This window comes from Capricornis sumatraensis, chromosome 3 (assembly GCF_032405125.1).
Source record: "Capricornis sumatraensis isolate serow.1 chromosome 3, serow.2, whole genome shotgun sequence".
Taxonomy (NCBI): Eukaryota; Metazoa; Chordata; class Mammalia; order Artiodactyla; family Bovidae; genus Capricornis; species Capricornis sumatraensis.
Window position 1 is genome coordinate 134,944,294 of NC_091071.1, and position 15,842 is coordinate 134,960,135.

Here is a 15,842-nt window from a genome sequence, read left to right on the forward strand (position 1 = left end):
TCCAGGGGATTTTCCTGACCCAGGAATCAAACCAGGGTCTCCTGCATTGCAGGTGGATACTTTACCAATTGCGCTATCAGGGTGGGTAATGTGTCTATAATTTCACACAACTGGATTTTTGCCGAAAAAAGTTATCAGAGGTCATTGGAACAAAAACAAACTCTCAAAGGTTCTGTTTATGCTTGAATTAGGTTGCCTCTCCTCCATTCCAAAAGAAAAAACCCAGCACATTATCTACTCAGATAATGCACTTTCACTATCACGAGCTCAGGGCCATCAAGTGTTATCAGTCTGCCTGTGCTCTGAGGGCCCACTCTGTGTCAGGCATGCTGCTAAGCCCTGGGATTTCATAAATCTCTGCAACATCACCCCTGCCCTGATGGGGAGGAGGCAGACGAGTCCATAAAGCATGTGTCAGCGATGAGATCTGTACAGAGTTATGGGCACAAGTTAGTCGTCTGGAGACCCAGAGAAGGCTTCGTTTCCTAAGAAGTGATTTTCATTTCACCAGATAAGGAACAACAGGGTGGATGGAGCAGTGTGTAAAGGACAGGGGGACTCTCATCTCTGAAGGTACAAAGGTATAGAAATTGCTCAGGTGGACTGCAGAGCAAGGGTGCGCCATTCTGAATGACGAGAGGACAGAGGGTGTTAGGGAAGGTGTCAGGAGATGCTCTGCTGCTGCTGCTGCTTCTAAGTCGCTTCAGTCGTGTCTGACTCTGTGCAACCCCATAGACAGCAGCCCACCAGGCTCCCCCGTCCCTGGGATTCTCCAGGCAAGAACACTGGAGTGGGTTGCCATTTCCTTCTCCAATGCATGACACTGAAAAGTGAAAGTGAAGTCGCTCAGTCGTGTCTGACTCTTAGCGACCCCATGGACTGTGGCCCACCATGCTCTTCCGTCCATGGGATTTTCCAGGCAAGAGTACTGGAGTGGGTTGCCACTGCAGTATCTAGCCATGTTAATTACTGGAAGATCATAGGACATTTTGTAGGACGCTATTCTATTACTGGGCTTCCCTGGTGCCTCAGTTGGTAAAGAATCCTCCTGCAATGCAGATGACCCCAATTTGATTCCTGGGTCAGGAAGATCCGCTGGAGAAGGATAGGTTACCCACTCCAGTATTCTTGGGCTTCCCTTGTGGCTCAGCTGGTGAAGAATCAGCCTGCAATGCCAGAGACCTGGGTTCAGTCCCTAAGTTGGAAAGAACCCCTGGAGAAGGGAAAGGCTACCCTCTCCAGTATTCTGACCAGGAGAATTCCATGGACTGTATAGTCCATGGGGTCACAAAGAGTCAGACACGAGTGAGCAACTTTCACTTAACTTCATTCTATTATCACTGTTAGGACACATAAACACATCAACGTACAAACACAACCTTTAACTTGCCACATGAAGATTTCCTCAAAACTGGAAACTGCTAATTTTATTTTTAAAAAGGTTTTAATATGACAGCTTTGCTTTTAACAGTTTTGGATATAATCCACGTACCATACAATCCACTCATTTAAAGCATACAATTCAATGGCTTTTGGTACGTTGACAGTGTTGGGCAACCAACACCACAGTCCATGTTAGAACATTTTCATCACCCCAAAACCTTGTAGCCCTTAACCGTCACCCCCAAACCCTCCAGCCCCCTCAACCGTAGGCAACCACTAATCTTTCTTTGCAGATCTATCTATTCTGGATATTTCATATAAATGAAATCACACAGTTTGTGGTGTTTTGTGAATAGCTTCTTTCATTTAGTATGAGGTTTTCAAGGTTCATGCATGTATATACTTAATCCCTTTTTATAGTTGAATAATATTCCATCTATGGATATAGCACATTTTGTATTTATGTATTCATCAGTTGATGGACGTTTTGATTGCTTCTACTTTTTAGCTATTATCAACAGCGCTACTATGAACATTCATGTGCAAGTTTTTATGTGGACATATGTGTCTATTTCTCTTGGGTATATACCTAGGAGTAGAATTGCTGGGTCATGTGGTAACTCTGTATTTAACATTTTGAGGAACTGCCAGACTGTTTTCCAAAGCAGTAGCACCATTTTACATTTCCACCAGCAGTGAATGAGAGCAACCTATTCATTTTAATGCCAAATTCTCATTAACTCCTATAGGAATTCCCTTTGGATAGAAGGAATGGCTCCCGGCCCTCAATGCTGAAGGAAGAAGTATTTGCTGTGGCTACCTTTGCTTTCAGCCCTGCTTGGAACTTATTTTAGAGTATCCAGGCCACCCCCCTTGGCTTCATGCAGACTCAACCTCTGGAACGGTTAGGATGGAATGCTTATTTTCCTGTTTCTCGGGAGTATTTTGAGGAGGGAAATTCTTTGTGATCCTTGGAATGGAATAGCACAATTTTGTAGAGTCTGTTGGTGGTGGTTGCCACAACAAAAGGAATAGCTGTAATACTTAACATTATTGAATGTTAGTCTTGGAAGGGACAGGCAAGACATCATTTAGTCCAGGCATGGTAAAGAAGCTGCAACAGTCAGCTCAATTGTAGGCGCGTGGGATTATGAAGCCTGTCCAGGCTCAGGAGAAAGGCTGGGATTGATTAACGATGTCTGCCCTGGTGACAGGAGGGCACCAGTCACAGCACATGTGCTACCTATTTGCTTTCCCTGATTGGAGCCAGCCATAGTACAGCTGAGGCTGCAGCCGAGGTCACACAGCTGGTTAATGACAGAGTCAGGGCAAGAAACCATTTCAACATTTTTTTCCTCTGAGCCATACAGCCCCCAGTTCTGTAACGTGTCTCATAAAGAGACCTGCGTAGGGACAGGACCACATCTACCAGTCAGCAGATCAGTTTCCACCCTGGTATGTTCGGACAGTTCTCATCAGTGCCTATAAGAATTATTCCATCAATACGAAAAAGGATATACATATGTATAAGTGAGTCACTGCTGTACAGCAGAAACTAACACAACATAGGAAATCAATTACAATAAAATTTAAAAAAGATTTACTCCAAAACTCAAACTAGTTAATGATTATAAAGGCTTAGTAAATGCTAACTAATAAAAAGGGGCCATTCCCGCCTCCTGAACCCCCATATCTCCAGCACTCACGTGGAACGCCCTTTGAAGTCCACAAATTTGATGCATTTGTACACAGGGAGTGTTGAGGGGGATGGGTTTGGACCAAAACGAAGAAGTTAAACTCTTCTGATTTGAAAGGCAACAATTGTGTGTGTGCTTTCCACTTGAACAAAGAGAAAGACGCTCCATATTCAGCCCTTATTCAGTAAGGGTCCAGGTGATTCTAAGGGAGAAAAAAAGGATTTTTTATAGGGAAGAAATCAATATTATCTATAAAAGATAAGTGTTTTTAAAACACTCAAATGTGTTCGCTTCATTAGGATGTGAAATATGCCTTTCTCCTTTTCCACTTTATTAATGAATTAGATACCAACAAAAAGTTACATGGAAGAAATCAGAGACCTTGTGTAACTAATTCCTTTTCTTTTTAAATATCATTATAAAAACACATATAATACAAAAATGATCTTCCTTTTCCTTCTGTGCCTCTACCTCTTCTTTCCCTTTTCTTCCCATCATCACTAGAGACCCACCATATGTCCTGCATCCCACCAGGATTCAGGCGAGTGAGCACAGTCTCTGCACCTGAAGAGCTCAGTCCCACGGGGCCTGTGCAGCTTCCCAACCCAGGAGGGGGCAGTAACCAACTGGTTCCAGGGAAAGGCTCTGGAAGACCAGTAGGTGGTCCAGGGGCAGAGATGCAGGAGAAAGCATTCCGTGATGAGGATGCACAAAGGCATGGAAGGCTTCCAGAAATGCAAAAAGCTGAAGATGCTAAAGCAGAAGATGTATGTGGAGGAGGGAGGACTTTAGAGGAGGGAAGGTGACCTCTCCTCTCAGTCTCCTGGAGAGAACCTGGCTCCAAACCCTTTATGTGGAGAAGACTGATTTTTTCATCAAATGGTTGAAATTAAATGCTGAATGCAGGCAGGTATGTATGTGAGAGTCTAGAGAGGAGAGACTCATGTTTTCTTTATCCATTCATTCTTTGATGAACATTTGGATTGTTTTCCCTTTTTTGGCAATTATGAGTAATGCCGCCACGAACATTCATGTGCAAGTTTTCAAGGGGCCCTGTGTTTTCATTTCCTTAAGTTATAGATGTAAGAGTGGAAATACTGGGTCAAATCAACTCTGTTTGACATTTTGAGAAATTGTCAAACTGTTTTCCCAGGTATCTTTTAAATCTGAATTTAAAAGATAATTTAAAACTTTCAAAATACAGGACTTTCCTCTAACAATTATACAGCCATGCTTCTCAAGGATTATGTGCATATTATTGTCAAATGACAAAACTAAAACAAGTTAGTAGTGAGTTTGATGTCCTTTATTCAAGGGAAAATCACCCATGCCTTGGAGGAATACAGTGTTCTTCTCAAGGGATTTTGGTCAAGAGTGAGGCTTTAGTCTATTAGAGGCAACAAAAGAGCGACTTGGAAATAGGGCATGACCTGCTGGGAGGTTAGGGGATTTCCTTATAAGGCTCAGGCCTGATTTTCCAGGGTAAGGTGAGCCAGCTGAAGCTGAACTGAGGGTTGTGATTGGTGATAGCTTGCCTTGATGAAGAGGTGTTTCCTGTTAAGTGCAGGTTGATTTAGGGTTGAAACTCCTGGCTTGAGCTGGGCCTTGGGTCAGCCTCCATTCTGTGAGTCCAGATCCATGAACTAACTTTATTATTACTTAAGCAGGATGTGGCACTTTCCCAAGTGGCGCTAAGGGTAAAGAATCCTCCTGCATTAGAGACCAGAGATATTAAGAGAAGCAGGTTTGATCCCTGGGTTGGAAAGATCCCCTGAAGGAAGACATGGCAACCCACTCCAGTATTCTTGCCTGGATAATTCCATGGACAGAGGAGACTGGCATGCTATGGTCCGTAGGGTCACAAAGAGCAGGACACAACTGAAGTGACTTAGCACACATGCACAAGCAGGACATTTAAAAATATTTATTATTGATTTGGCTGTGTCGAGTCTTAGTTGCGGCATGCGGGATCTTCACTGGTGGCCCACAGACTCTCTAGTTGTGGCGCACGGGCTCAGTTGCTCTAAGGCATTTGGGATCTTAGTTGCCAGACCAGGGATTGAACCAGTGACCCCTGCCATGCAAGGCAAATTCTTACCCACTGGATCAGGAAGTCCCAACCAGGGCATCTCTTAGACCTGCAGTTCAGGGCTAGAGCAAATGAGACTCAGGGGGACTAGGACTAAAGAGATCTCCATCCTGCCAGGAGATCGCAGGTCAGTGCCTCAGACTCGTTCGTGCAGGAGTGGCTTCCTGCCTGCCTGGCTGAAACCTCTTGCTTTTATACAGAGACAATGGCTTTGAGCAAGGCTCTTATCTCTTAGATCTCCCTTCCCCTGTAACTGACCAAAGTCTATGGAATCAATTAGGTTGAAGGCAAAGGCCTAGAGACTTCTGGGACTTTTGAATTCCCACAGTAACTCTGTAAACACCAAGTGAAACCCTCATCATGACCAGAAGATCCAAGCAACACTTCCTTTCCTGGGTCCCAGGAACCCACATTGGGGAAGGCAATGGAATGAACAAAGGGGTCATTGAGCTTGACAACAATGGGGTAGGGAAGGGCCTAGCCCAAAGAGCTACTCTGAACCATGTGCTTTGGGCCCAGGTGCTGCTTATTTATTCCTCTTTTTATAAAGGAGGAAACTGAGCGCTCAGAAGCTCCACAGTAGTTAAAAGGCAGGACAGAAATGAAGACAGAGTGGGTCTGCCTCCCATCTGGGCCACCATCGCTGTGATCTGGGGCCTAGAGGCTGGAACAGGAGCAAGGGCCTGGCATCTACACCACATCATTCAGGAGCCTTCCAGCACCAGCATCTGATCCAGCCCAGCAGAGTGTCTCTCCCTGCTATTTTGGAGGCAATCATATATTTTTAATGACCTGCAAAATCTCCCTGTGAGAAGGGAGGGAGAGTTGAAATTACAGCCAAGCAATTTGCATTGCGAATAAGTTTTCCTGCCTCCTGCTCTCCAAGAATATGCAGAAATAAATGCCTCCTAATGAACCCTGGGGGGCTGAGGCTTTGATATGAATTCTGCTGCAGGGGTAAAGAGTTCTAGCCAGACCGAAACTCAGCGTGAAGTTGGAGCAGGAGGGCTGGGGCAGTCCCCTTCAGAGAGAGGGAAAAAGGAAATTGGATTATCTTGCTAGCAGTTGGTGTTTTTCTATCTCTTAGAACCACAGATTAGTGCTCCCCTCCTTCAGATGGTTGGGGAGGGTGGGGAGAGATCCCACTTAGCCCTATTTATCCAGCCGGTTGCTCACCTGCTTGTAACCCTTCCACCCTGGCCACTGTCAAGCTCCTTCTAGATTCCCTGGACCTACAGAGACCAGGAGCTCCAAAGCTTTTGCCTTTCGCAGAACGAAAAAAGACCTATTAGACATAGATGGGCTTCCCCGGTGGCGCAGACGGTAAAGAAACTGCCTGCAATGTAGAAGACGCAGGTTCCATCCCTGGGGCAGGAAGATGGCCTGGACAAGGGAATGGCTGCCCACTCCAGTATTCTTGCCTGGAGAATTCCATGGACACAGGCTGTAGTCCATGGGGTCCCAAAGAGTTGGACACAATTGAGCCACTTTCACTTTCTTTTCCATTAAACATAGATAGATGGATAGATAGATAGACAATAAACAATCTTTCTACCTAAAGTCAGGTAGCCTTTAGTTCTGGCTGCCATAGGGAAAACACCAGCGCCCCCTACCCCCCGCCTTCCCAGAGCCTACAGGGTCTGTGTTTATTCCGCACAGTGAAGTGTGTGTGTGTGTGTGTGTGTGTGTGTGTGTGTGGAGTGGGGACAAGTATGTGCTTGCAGGCCTGAGCTGTGTGGGGGCTGGCCTGTGAGCTGAGTGCTGTGGATCTGAGGGCATGTGGATGTGGTATTTGTGTGGGCTTGAGAGATGTGGTAATGATGGTTTGTGTGGGCTTGTGAAAGAGAGGAGGTGGGGAGGCCTGTTCACAGCCTCCCTGGGGAGTTGGTGGGGCTGGGCACAAGCCCAGGTCGGACAGAGGGAATCCATCCGCAGCAGACCCAGAGCTCCGTGCCTCTCTGCAGCTTCCTTGCCCTCACCTCTCCCCAGGACTGCAAACACATTCATGATCCAGATTCTCACCCTCCCCTCTGGCCCTGCGTGAGGAGCTTGGAAGCTCAGCAAAGGCCCTGAGATCTTGTGCCCTGAGACAGGGCCCTTCGGAGGTTAAGCAGTGGGTGCATCCATCAGATAATTTGATTTCAAAGCCCACATCCACTGATCAGAAAGAGTAGACCAGATTCTTCTATCCCCGTATTTATTTCCTCATCTGGGAGAACAGAGATGGTAGAGGACCAACCCTGGTGAGCTGTGGTAAATGCTTTGTTGTTCAGTCGTGATGTACTAATAAATATGAGTTATCGGGGTGAAGGGGTTGGTACTAATCAGCACTGTAGAATCCTATTATGGCAACCAGTGTTGGGGTAAGATGATTTAACCTTCCTTTTTTTTGAATGAAAGATTTGTTCAATTCTGTAGTGCTTTACAATTTTCAAAAGCTTCACACACATGATTTCATATAATGCCATAATTACCCTTTTTTTAACTGTATAATCTCCTATCCCTATATGGCCTCCCCTCCCCACCCAACTGCTGTTGACCATTACTCTCTTCTCTGTTTCTGTGATTCTGCTTCTTTTTTCTTTTTTTGCTTTATTCACTAGTTTGTTATATTTATCTATCACTATAGATCTATCAATAGATAAATATATCGATAGAGCTATCTATCTACACATCTAGCGATCTATAGATCTATCTATCACTATCTATATGTGATAGATAGTGTTTGTCTTTCTCTGACTTATTTCACTTGCATAATGCCCTCCAAGTCTATCCGTGTTGCTGCAAATGGCAAAATTTTGTTTTTTTACGGGCAGGTAATATTCCATTGTATATATATTTATGTATGTGTGTGTGTGCATGGAGAAGGACATGGCAACCCACTCCACTGTTCTTGCCTGGAGAATCCCAGGATGGCGGAGCCTGGTGGGCTGCCGTCTATGGGGTCGCACAGAGTCGGACACGACTAAAGCGACTTAGCAGCAGCAGCAGCAGCAGTGTGCAAATATATATATGTCATGTCTTCTTTAACCTTTCCTCTGTTGATGGACACTTATGTTGCCTCCATATCTTGGCACTGTAAATAATGCTGCTATGAACACTGGGACACATTTATCTTTTTAAATTAGTGCTTCTGTTTTTCAGATATATACCCAGCAGTATAATTTCTGGGTCATATGGCAGTTCTATTTTTAGTTTTGTGAGAAACCTCCATACTTTTTTTTCCACAGTGGCTGCACCAGTTCACATTCCTAAACAGTGTAGAGGAGCCCCCTTTTCTCCATACCCTGTCCACGTTTGTTATTTGTGTCCTTTTTGATGATGGCTATTCTGACGGGTGTAAGGTGATATCTCATTGTATTTCCCTGATGATTAGCGACATTGATCATCTTTTCACATGCAATTTAGCCTTTTTAAGATACTCTGAGGGACAGCAGGCAGAGGTTTGTGGGTTAGGACCATACCCAAGGACATAAATAACCCTTGTTATAGGAAAGGTCTGTGCTGACAAGGGTGTTTTCAGCATATCCGTGTTGGTGATGGCACAGTGTACATATGTTTCGGGAACTTGTCTACATCAAGATGTCCTTGAAAAAAAAGAGAGGAACCGTTATAGATTAAAAACAAACTTGAGTCATATTAAACCAAATGAACTTGGGAGCATTGATTAGATCCTGATTTAAATGAATCAAGTATTTAAAAATTATGAGACAATCAAGAAAATATGAACATTGAATGGATATTAGATAATATTAAAAACAGATTGTTATAGAGAACAGAATTATGGACACGGGGGCAGGGGTTGGAAGGAGAAAGTGAAACGAATACAGAGAGTGCATGGAAACATATACACTAACATGTCTAAAATAGAGTGGGAATTTGCTGTATGACTCAGGGCACTCAAACCAGGGCTCTGTGACAACCTAGAGGGATGGAATGGGGAGGGAGGTGGAAGGGATGCTCAAGAGGGAGGGGATATATGTATACCTGTGGCTGATTCATGGTGACGTATGGCAGAAACCAGCACAATATTGTAATTATCCTTCAATTAAAAATAAATGAAGGGAAAAAATAAAAACGTATTGTTAATATTTTTAGATGTGTTCATGGCATTGTGGTTATGTTAAAAGGACAGAGTCTTTATCTCTTAGAAAATATACTGAAATGGGTGGAATGACAAAATGTTTTGGATTCAAGTTAAAATAATCTATCTTGAGGTTAGTTTGGGAACCAGGGAGAAGCAAATCAAATAAGATTGGCAAGCTGATGGTTCAAGGGGTTCCACTATGTTATTTTCTCTAATCTTGTGTGTTCAAACATTTCCAAAATTAAAATATTAAGAAGGAAAGAAGAAGGCCTTTCTGGAGTTGCCACTTGGAAGGTGGCTTCTGCCTTCCCCCAGTGTCACCAGGACAAGATGATTCAGGCCCTTGACCAACAGGGAGGGGCACAGCTGAGCAGGGCTTCCTAAGCCCTATAAATCAACAAGCACAGCTGAAGCCATTTAGTAGGAAGCTTGTTAATAAGAAAAATCTGGTTTAAATGGGTCATTTTACTGGGGAGAGGGAGCAGAACATGATGGAGAACAGGGCCGCCCTGGCAGTGGGGAGGTTTATACTAGTGCCAAGCTCTGCCTCACAGGTTCCGATTGGATCGCATTAACTCCATCACCACGCTGAACCTTTTCCAGGATGGTGAACCCAAAGTGGGAGCAACAGGAGTTGGGGCTGGGCCTGGAGCGTGTACAGGGGAGGGTACTGTTGGGTGATCAGCTTCCTCATAGATGGGGGGCCTCCCAGGGGTGCTGGGAGTTTTCATATTCTAGAGAAGCCACATCTGAAATCTAGCATAGACTCTCATGGACCCAGGGCAGAAAAATGAAGGAGAAAACAGTCAACTCAAAAGACAAGAAGGTTTTAAGTAGAGTGCAGGCTCAGTCACTTCAGCTGTGTCCAACTCTTTGCTATAGACCGTAGCCCACCAGGCTACTCTGTCGGGATTTTCCAGGCAAGAATACTGAAGTGAATTGCTGGTCCCTTCTCCAGAGGATCTTCCCAACCCAGGGAACCTGCATCTCCTGCATTGCAGGCAGAGTCTTTCCCACTGAGACAGCAGGGAAACCCTTAAGTAGAGTAACTTGAGCCAAAGACAGAAAGAAGGCCTCCTGTAGAAGTGGGACTTTGAAGGGGGATCTTAATGGAAAGAACCCAAGAGGGACCCAGAGCAATAATGTAGCCAAACCCAAGTGAGGACGCTTGTGGTTAAATTGCACTGGAAAGTGGTTTTGATGAAAGAGGTCTTGGAGGGGCACATGACTTAGCTTCCTCAGCCCAAGGCCTAAGAAGACCTAAGCACCTGAATCCAGGGCTTTTAGGTAATGACAGGCCAAGGCAAGGGACCCTGGAGGAACCGGGAACTCAGCTTTCTATCCTTTCTGCATTTGCCAGCAACCCAGGGCTGCTGCAAGGGTCAGAGGAAGAGCACTGAATTTGGAGTCAAAATACTCATGTTCCAGCTTTGCTATTTCCCAGTGGCAAAACTTTGGCAAAGTGGCAAGTTGCTTGCATTCCATCAGCCTCAATTTCTCTATTGGCAACAGGATGAATAACATCTGTTTTGGTTGTTTTTTTTTAAACTTTTTATTTTATATTGAGATATAGCCAATTAACAATGTTGTGATAGTTTCAGGTGAACTTGAAGGCACTCAGCCATGCAGATACATGTATTCATTCTCCCCCAAACTCCCCTCCCATCCAGCCTGACACTGAGCTGAGTTCCATGACCACACCTGTTTTACAGGTTGCTGAAGACAGTTATCTATGCAGTAAAAAGTGCATACGATTTGAAGACAAGCTGTGGAGGCTCAAGCACAGGCCTCACCAACCATGAGCTGTGGGCCTCATCTGAAAATGGAAGAAGAGTACCAGCTTAACAGGAAGACACATAGGGGAAATGTAATCAATTTGTCACAGTGCCTAGCTCAGGAAAACACTCAATAATATTAGCAATTGGCATTAATGATATAATACACAAGAACAGAAAAGAGGTTAAATGTAGGTAGTCTCTAAGAATGACATAGAGAAAGCACCCTGGTTGAGAGAAGGGAGGTCAGATCTTCCCAGACTTCTGGCCATCTCAGCTTTGACTTCGGGCACTTTGTTTTTATCTTTTCACTAGGAGCACAGGGACCACCTTGTGATAATACAGGCGTCCTTCTGCACTGACAGGTAGCAGACCTGGTAGTGTCTATTAGATCAGTAAAGTCACTTGATTGATCTGAGGTCCACAGGCAGAAATGTACAGAAACTGTATCCTGGGCATGATCAAGGTTTAAGAGAAGAGTTGGGGAGCTTCAAAATTGGGAAAATAAAGGCAGAATATTATTTTAATCTTGAGGTTAACTGAGTGCCTTCAAAAGAAACTTTAACATGAACAGTGATTTGTAGGTCAAAAATCTTAGCATGAAGCAAAATAAAAGAATCTTGTTTGCATTATTTATACTCATGGGTGTGTGTGTGTGCGTGTGTGTGTGTGCATATATATATATATCTTTAAATAAGACGTGCAGTCATTTTTCCCAGAGTTTGTACCTTGTGGTTACGAAAGAGACAGTTATGACACTTCCTTTGCTAAATTAAACCACGTCCACTTCACCCACATTTGTTCCTGGCTCTGCCACACAGTAACACCCCTCCGTGTCCTGGCCAGGCCTCTGCCTGGGCTGGTCCCCACCCCTCCCACAGAGCAGAAGGCAAGCCCAGCTGATGGCGGGATGTTTTCCTTCCCGTCTGCCCCACGGTTCCCTGATGGTAGACGCCTAGGGTGTGAAAGTGCACACCTCCAAAGTCAGCCTTCTGGTCCAAGAGGCCTCAGGAGGAAGCCAGCAGTCCCTTCATTTCCTGTGGGTGAAGGATTATGTGATGGAAACAGATCGCCCCCCATTCCTCTTCCCAAGTCACACAAGCCCAGCCCAGCGCCTGAGTTAGCAAGCAAGTGACATCCAATTAAGGCTGGACTAAGACCCCAGAATTTAAAAATAGGTGTTTGGACTTTCAGGCTTGTTTGTCTCCTTCCGGCTCCATTGCCACACTCTTCTCTGTGGGGAGATACTGAGCTGGGACCGGTCCCTGCATGCACAAAGGGTTAGTCCCCTCTTGGAGTGGGGCTGGAATTCTACACCCCCACTGGTTTGCTTGCTGCTGTTTTCCTGTTGCTTTTCTTCCATTTTTCTTGTCTTGAAGGCTGATTAGGAACTCTGTGAGTTAGAAGAGGTTTGTGTCACAAGGCTCTGCACTGCCAGCTGGGCACCAGGCAGGGAATACGCACCCTGCTGACACGGGGCAGCACAGGCCAGGGGGCCTCACAGGCCCGCAGCACTTTTTACATGGAGATGAGCTGCCACTTGGCTCCTTCTGTAACTAATCACCAGTGTTGTTGAAATATTACTACTTCTGTTACAACCACTAATGCCCCAAATGAGGAACAGGCGCTTTGGGGTAACATCAAGCACGGATGGTTACTTCTCACTTGGGAGCTCCAGCCCGCCCAGTGAATATCCAGGGAACCCGTTTGATTTCAGGGCCATGTTGCTGCCTCTGTTGACAGAGTTGGAACAGTGCTGGGATCTCCCTGTATCCTGTGTAAACCCAGGCTGCCCTGAGGAAGGTTTGAGGAGCACAAGATCTACAAATAAAAAGAGAGAGACAGAGGAGAAGGGAGTGCCAAGGGCATGAGCCTTGGAGTTCACCCAGCCTCGGTTTGAGTCTTAGCTTCAGCCTTCATTAGCTGTGAGACCTTGGACCACTACTTTCCCTCTCTGAGCTAGTCGCTTCATCCAAAAAACAATAATGTCAGGGTTGTTATGAGGGCTCAAAGTAATGTAAGCAGGTGGTGAGCACAGTGCCTGGCACCCAGTAGGGGCTCCATAATGGAAGCCGTTACAGTTATGTTGCGCCCGGTGACTGATGCCTTTCACAGAGCCCGTCCCCTCCTCCCCACACACACAGCATGCCTGACACGCCCAGGGTCCCTAGCAAAGTAACTGGCTTACGATTTATACTTCTCTCCATGCTGACCCCTCATCCAAACCAGATAGAGATCATAGTCATGCCAACAACCAGCATTTGCGTTTCCCTTCCTGGCTTACAAAGCACACACACCCACATCCCATGTCTCCATTCTCAGAGCCGCCTTGTTGGGTATATGTGCGTCCATACTATTTTCAGAAGAGAAGGTGAAGGCTCAGAGGGGGTAAGCGAGGTGCCCAAAGTCATACATTGTACAAATGGCAGACCCAAGACTGAAGTTCAGTGCCCTTTCTGCCACTGCAAACTCCCTGTTGCTCAGCACCCTGCCCTGAAAGGAGGCAAACATACCCATCCCCTCTCCGAGACAACACTTCCATCTCTCCAGGGCTGTCTGCTAGGAAATTAACCGATTTACTTGTGACAATGCAGGAGAGGCTGTCAATAGCTTACCCTTCCCAAGGTACATATTTATATTTGGATGAGAGTCTTCTATTGACCCTGGTCTTAACACAAAGGACTTACTTTCTGATCTTATGCTGAGGAAATTACAATAACCCTCTAGGTGATTGCTTTTCCTTCTCTGTGGAATACTTGTTACACACGTTGAGGCTATGACCACAAGAAATGAAGGGAAGATATCACACAATTATAAAGCTGTCAGCAGGAATTCCCTGGTGGTCCAGGACTCCACACTACCCCACTGGGGTCCTGGGCTCGATCCCTAGTCTGGGAATAGGAAGCAGTGTGGCCAAAAAAAGAGTTAGCAATCTTTAACTCAGTAAAGCATAGCCCAATAATTGGATCACAAATGGCAACCCACTCCAGTACTCTTGCCTGGAAAATTCCATGGACAGAGGAGCCTTGTAAGCTACAGTCCACGGGGTCGCAAAGAGTCGGGCACGACTGAGTGACATCATTTCACTTCTATATTATATTTATGGAGAAAGAAATGGCAACCCACTCCAATGTTCTTGCCTGGAGAATCCCAGGGACGGGGGAGCCTGGTGGGCTACTGTCTATGGGATCGCACAGAGTCGGACACTGAAGCGACTTAGCGTAGCATAGCATACTATATTTAATTCCATCTTCTCCCCCAACTAGACTCAGCACTGGGCTCTGGCTGAGTGGCTCTGGCCAAAGAGTACCAGTTTAACCTTTCTGGGCTGAGCTGAGGGAACCATGAGCTTTTCAATGACATCCACATCTCTGATGTTAACAACACCCTGTGAGGCTGTGTGAGGTAGGTGCTACTTTCCCTTACACAGATAAGGATACAGAGAGGTTCCAAAGGCCTGCCTGAGATGCCCAAGATCCCAGGCCAGCATGCAGTGGTACCCGGACCAGTCCTGCCCTTTCAGAAGGGTGCCTCTCCTATTCTTTCCTGCAGACCTCGTACCTCCTGGGTGTTTGAGAAGTGAAGCAGCCACAAGTGTATTCTGCCACGTTACACGGCACTGGCCGTCTGCAGATGGAACAGGGAATCATGGAGACAAGCAGAACCCATGGAGACCACCCTGTCCACCGCCACGTTATATCTGGGTGTGGACCCTGGAACTCCACTGTAAGGTGGGTTTGGAGAGGGCATGGAGACAACTCTTTCCCCAAATGGAAGCCATGGGAAGTAAGCCCTTGCTGTTTTGGTAGCTAGGGTTGGGGGTTAAGAGAGGTTAGAGGTTGACCTAAGACATACTCTCTAAGAATGTGAAGAGTTGACTGTGTCTGTCATTTTCCTAGGACAAGGCAAGAAGTTGTGGGTTTATGTCATGACACAAAGAGATAGGGTAGACACTAGAACGGTCTGACCACGGAGACCACTAAAATAGGTTCATTCAAAAGAGGAGAGGATGCTGCTTCTTTGGAGATTTGTAGCAAGTTGGTTAGCTGCTGTGTAGGGTAGCATACCCATCATGGAGATGAGGAAACTGCAGTTTAGGATTACTAGATTTCCCTTTGAACCTTATGGCTAACCACTGCTAGAAGACACCATATAAACAAAAAGTATAACTCACTTATTTTTAATTGAATAATCGTTACTTCTAATTTGGGATGATTTCAACAATGATTCTTCTTGTACTTCTATTTTGGCTCTCTAGGGGCAATTTGAAGTTTCCTGGTAATTTATCATTTTAACCACAGTTTTCCTGAGGCAGTAAGTTTATATGGGAAAAGTTTACTCCAAATCTTAAAGTTTTTTCCTACAGTATAATTTACCATCACACTAAACACACATGTCATTATCTCATAAGCTCATAATTGCTGACTCCTCTAACCTTGACATCTCCAGAACAGGTAGTTCTCCTTCAAAGAATATATCACCGCAACACCAGTACAAAATGCAGATGACCCTGCATGACAGGTAGAGAAGTTTTTTTTTTTTAATGGAATGCTGCCCAACAAAGAGAGAAATAAGAGGCGCTCTGTGATCCTCACTTTATACTTTGTCCTCCATGAACTGGAAGTTCCTGCCCTCCGTACACACAGATAAGGAGGCTGATCTGTACCCGGAGGGCAGGTGCTCCATAGCCTTTCTGGGAGGTGATAGTTTACACAGATCCAGACACACTCTGGCCCTCCCTCCCTCATTCTTTTGAGACAGCTCCCTGAGAAGCAAGTGGGGGACTAAATTGCCAACCTTTGGGGCTGAAC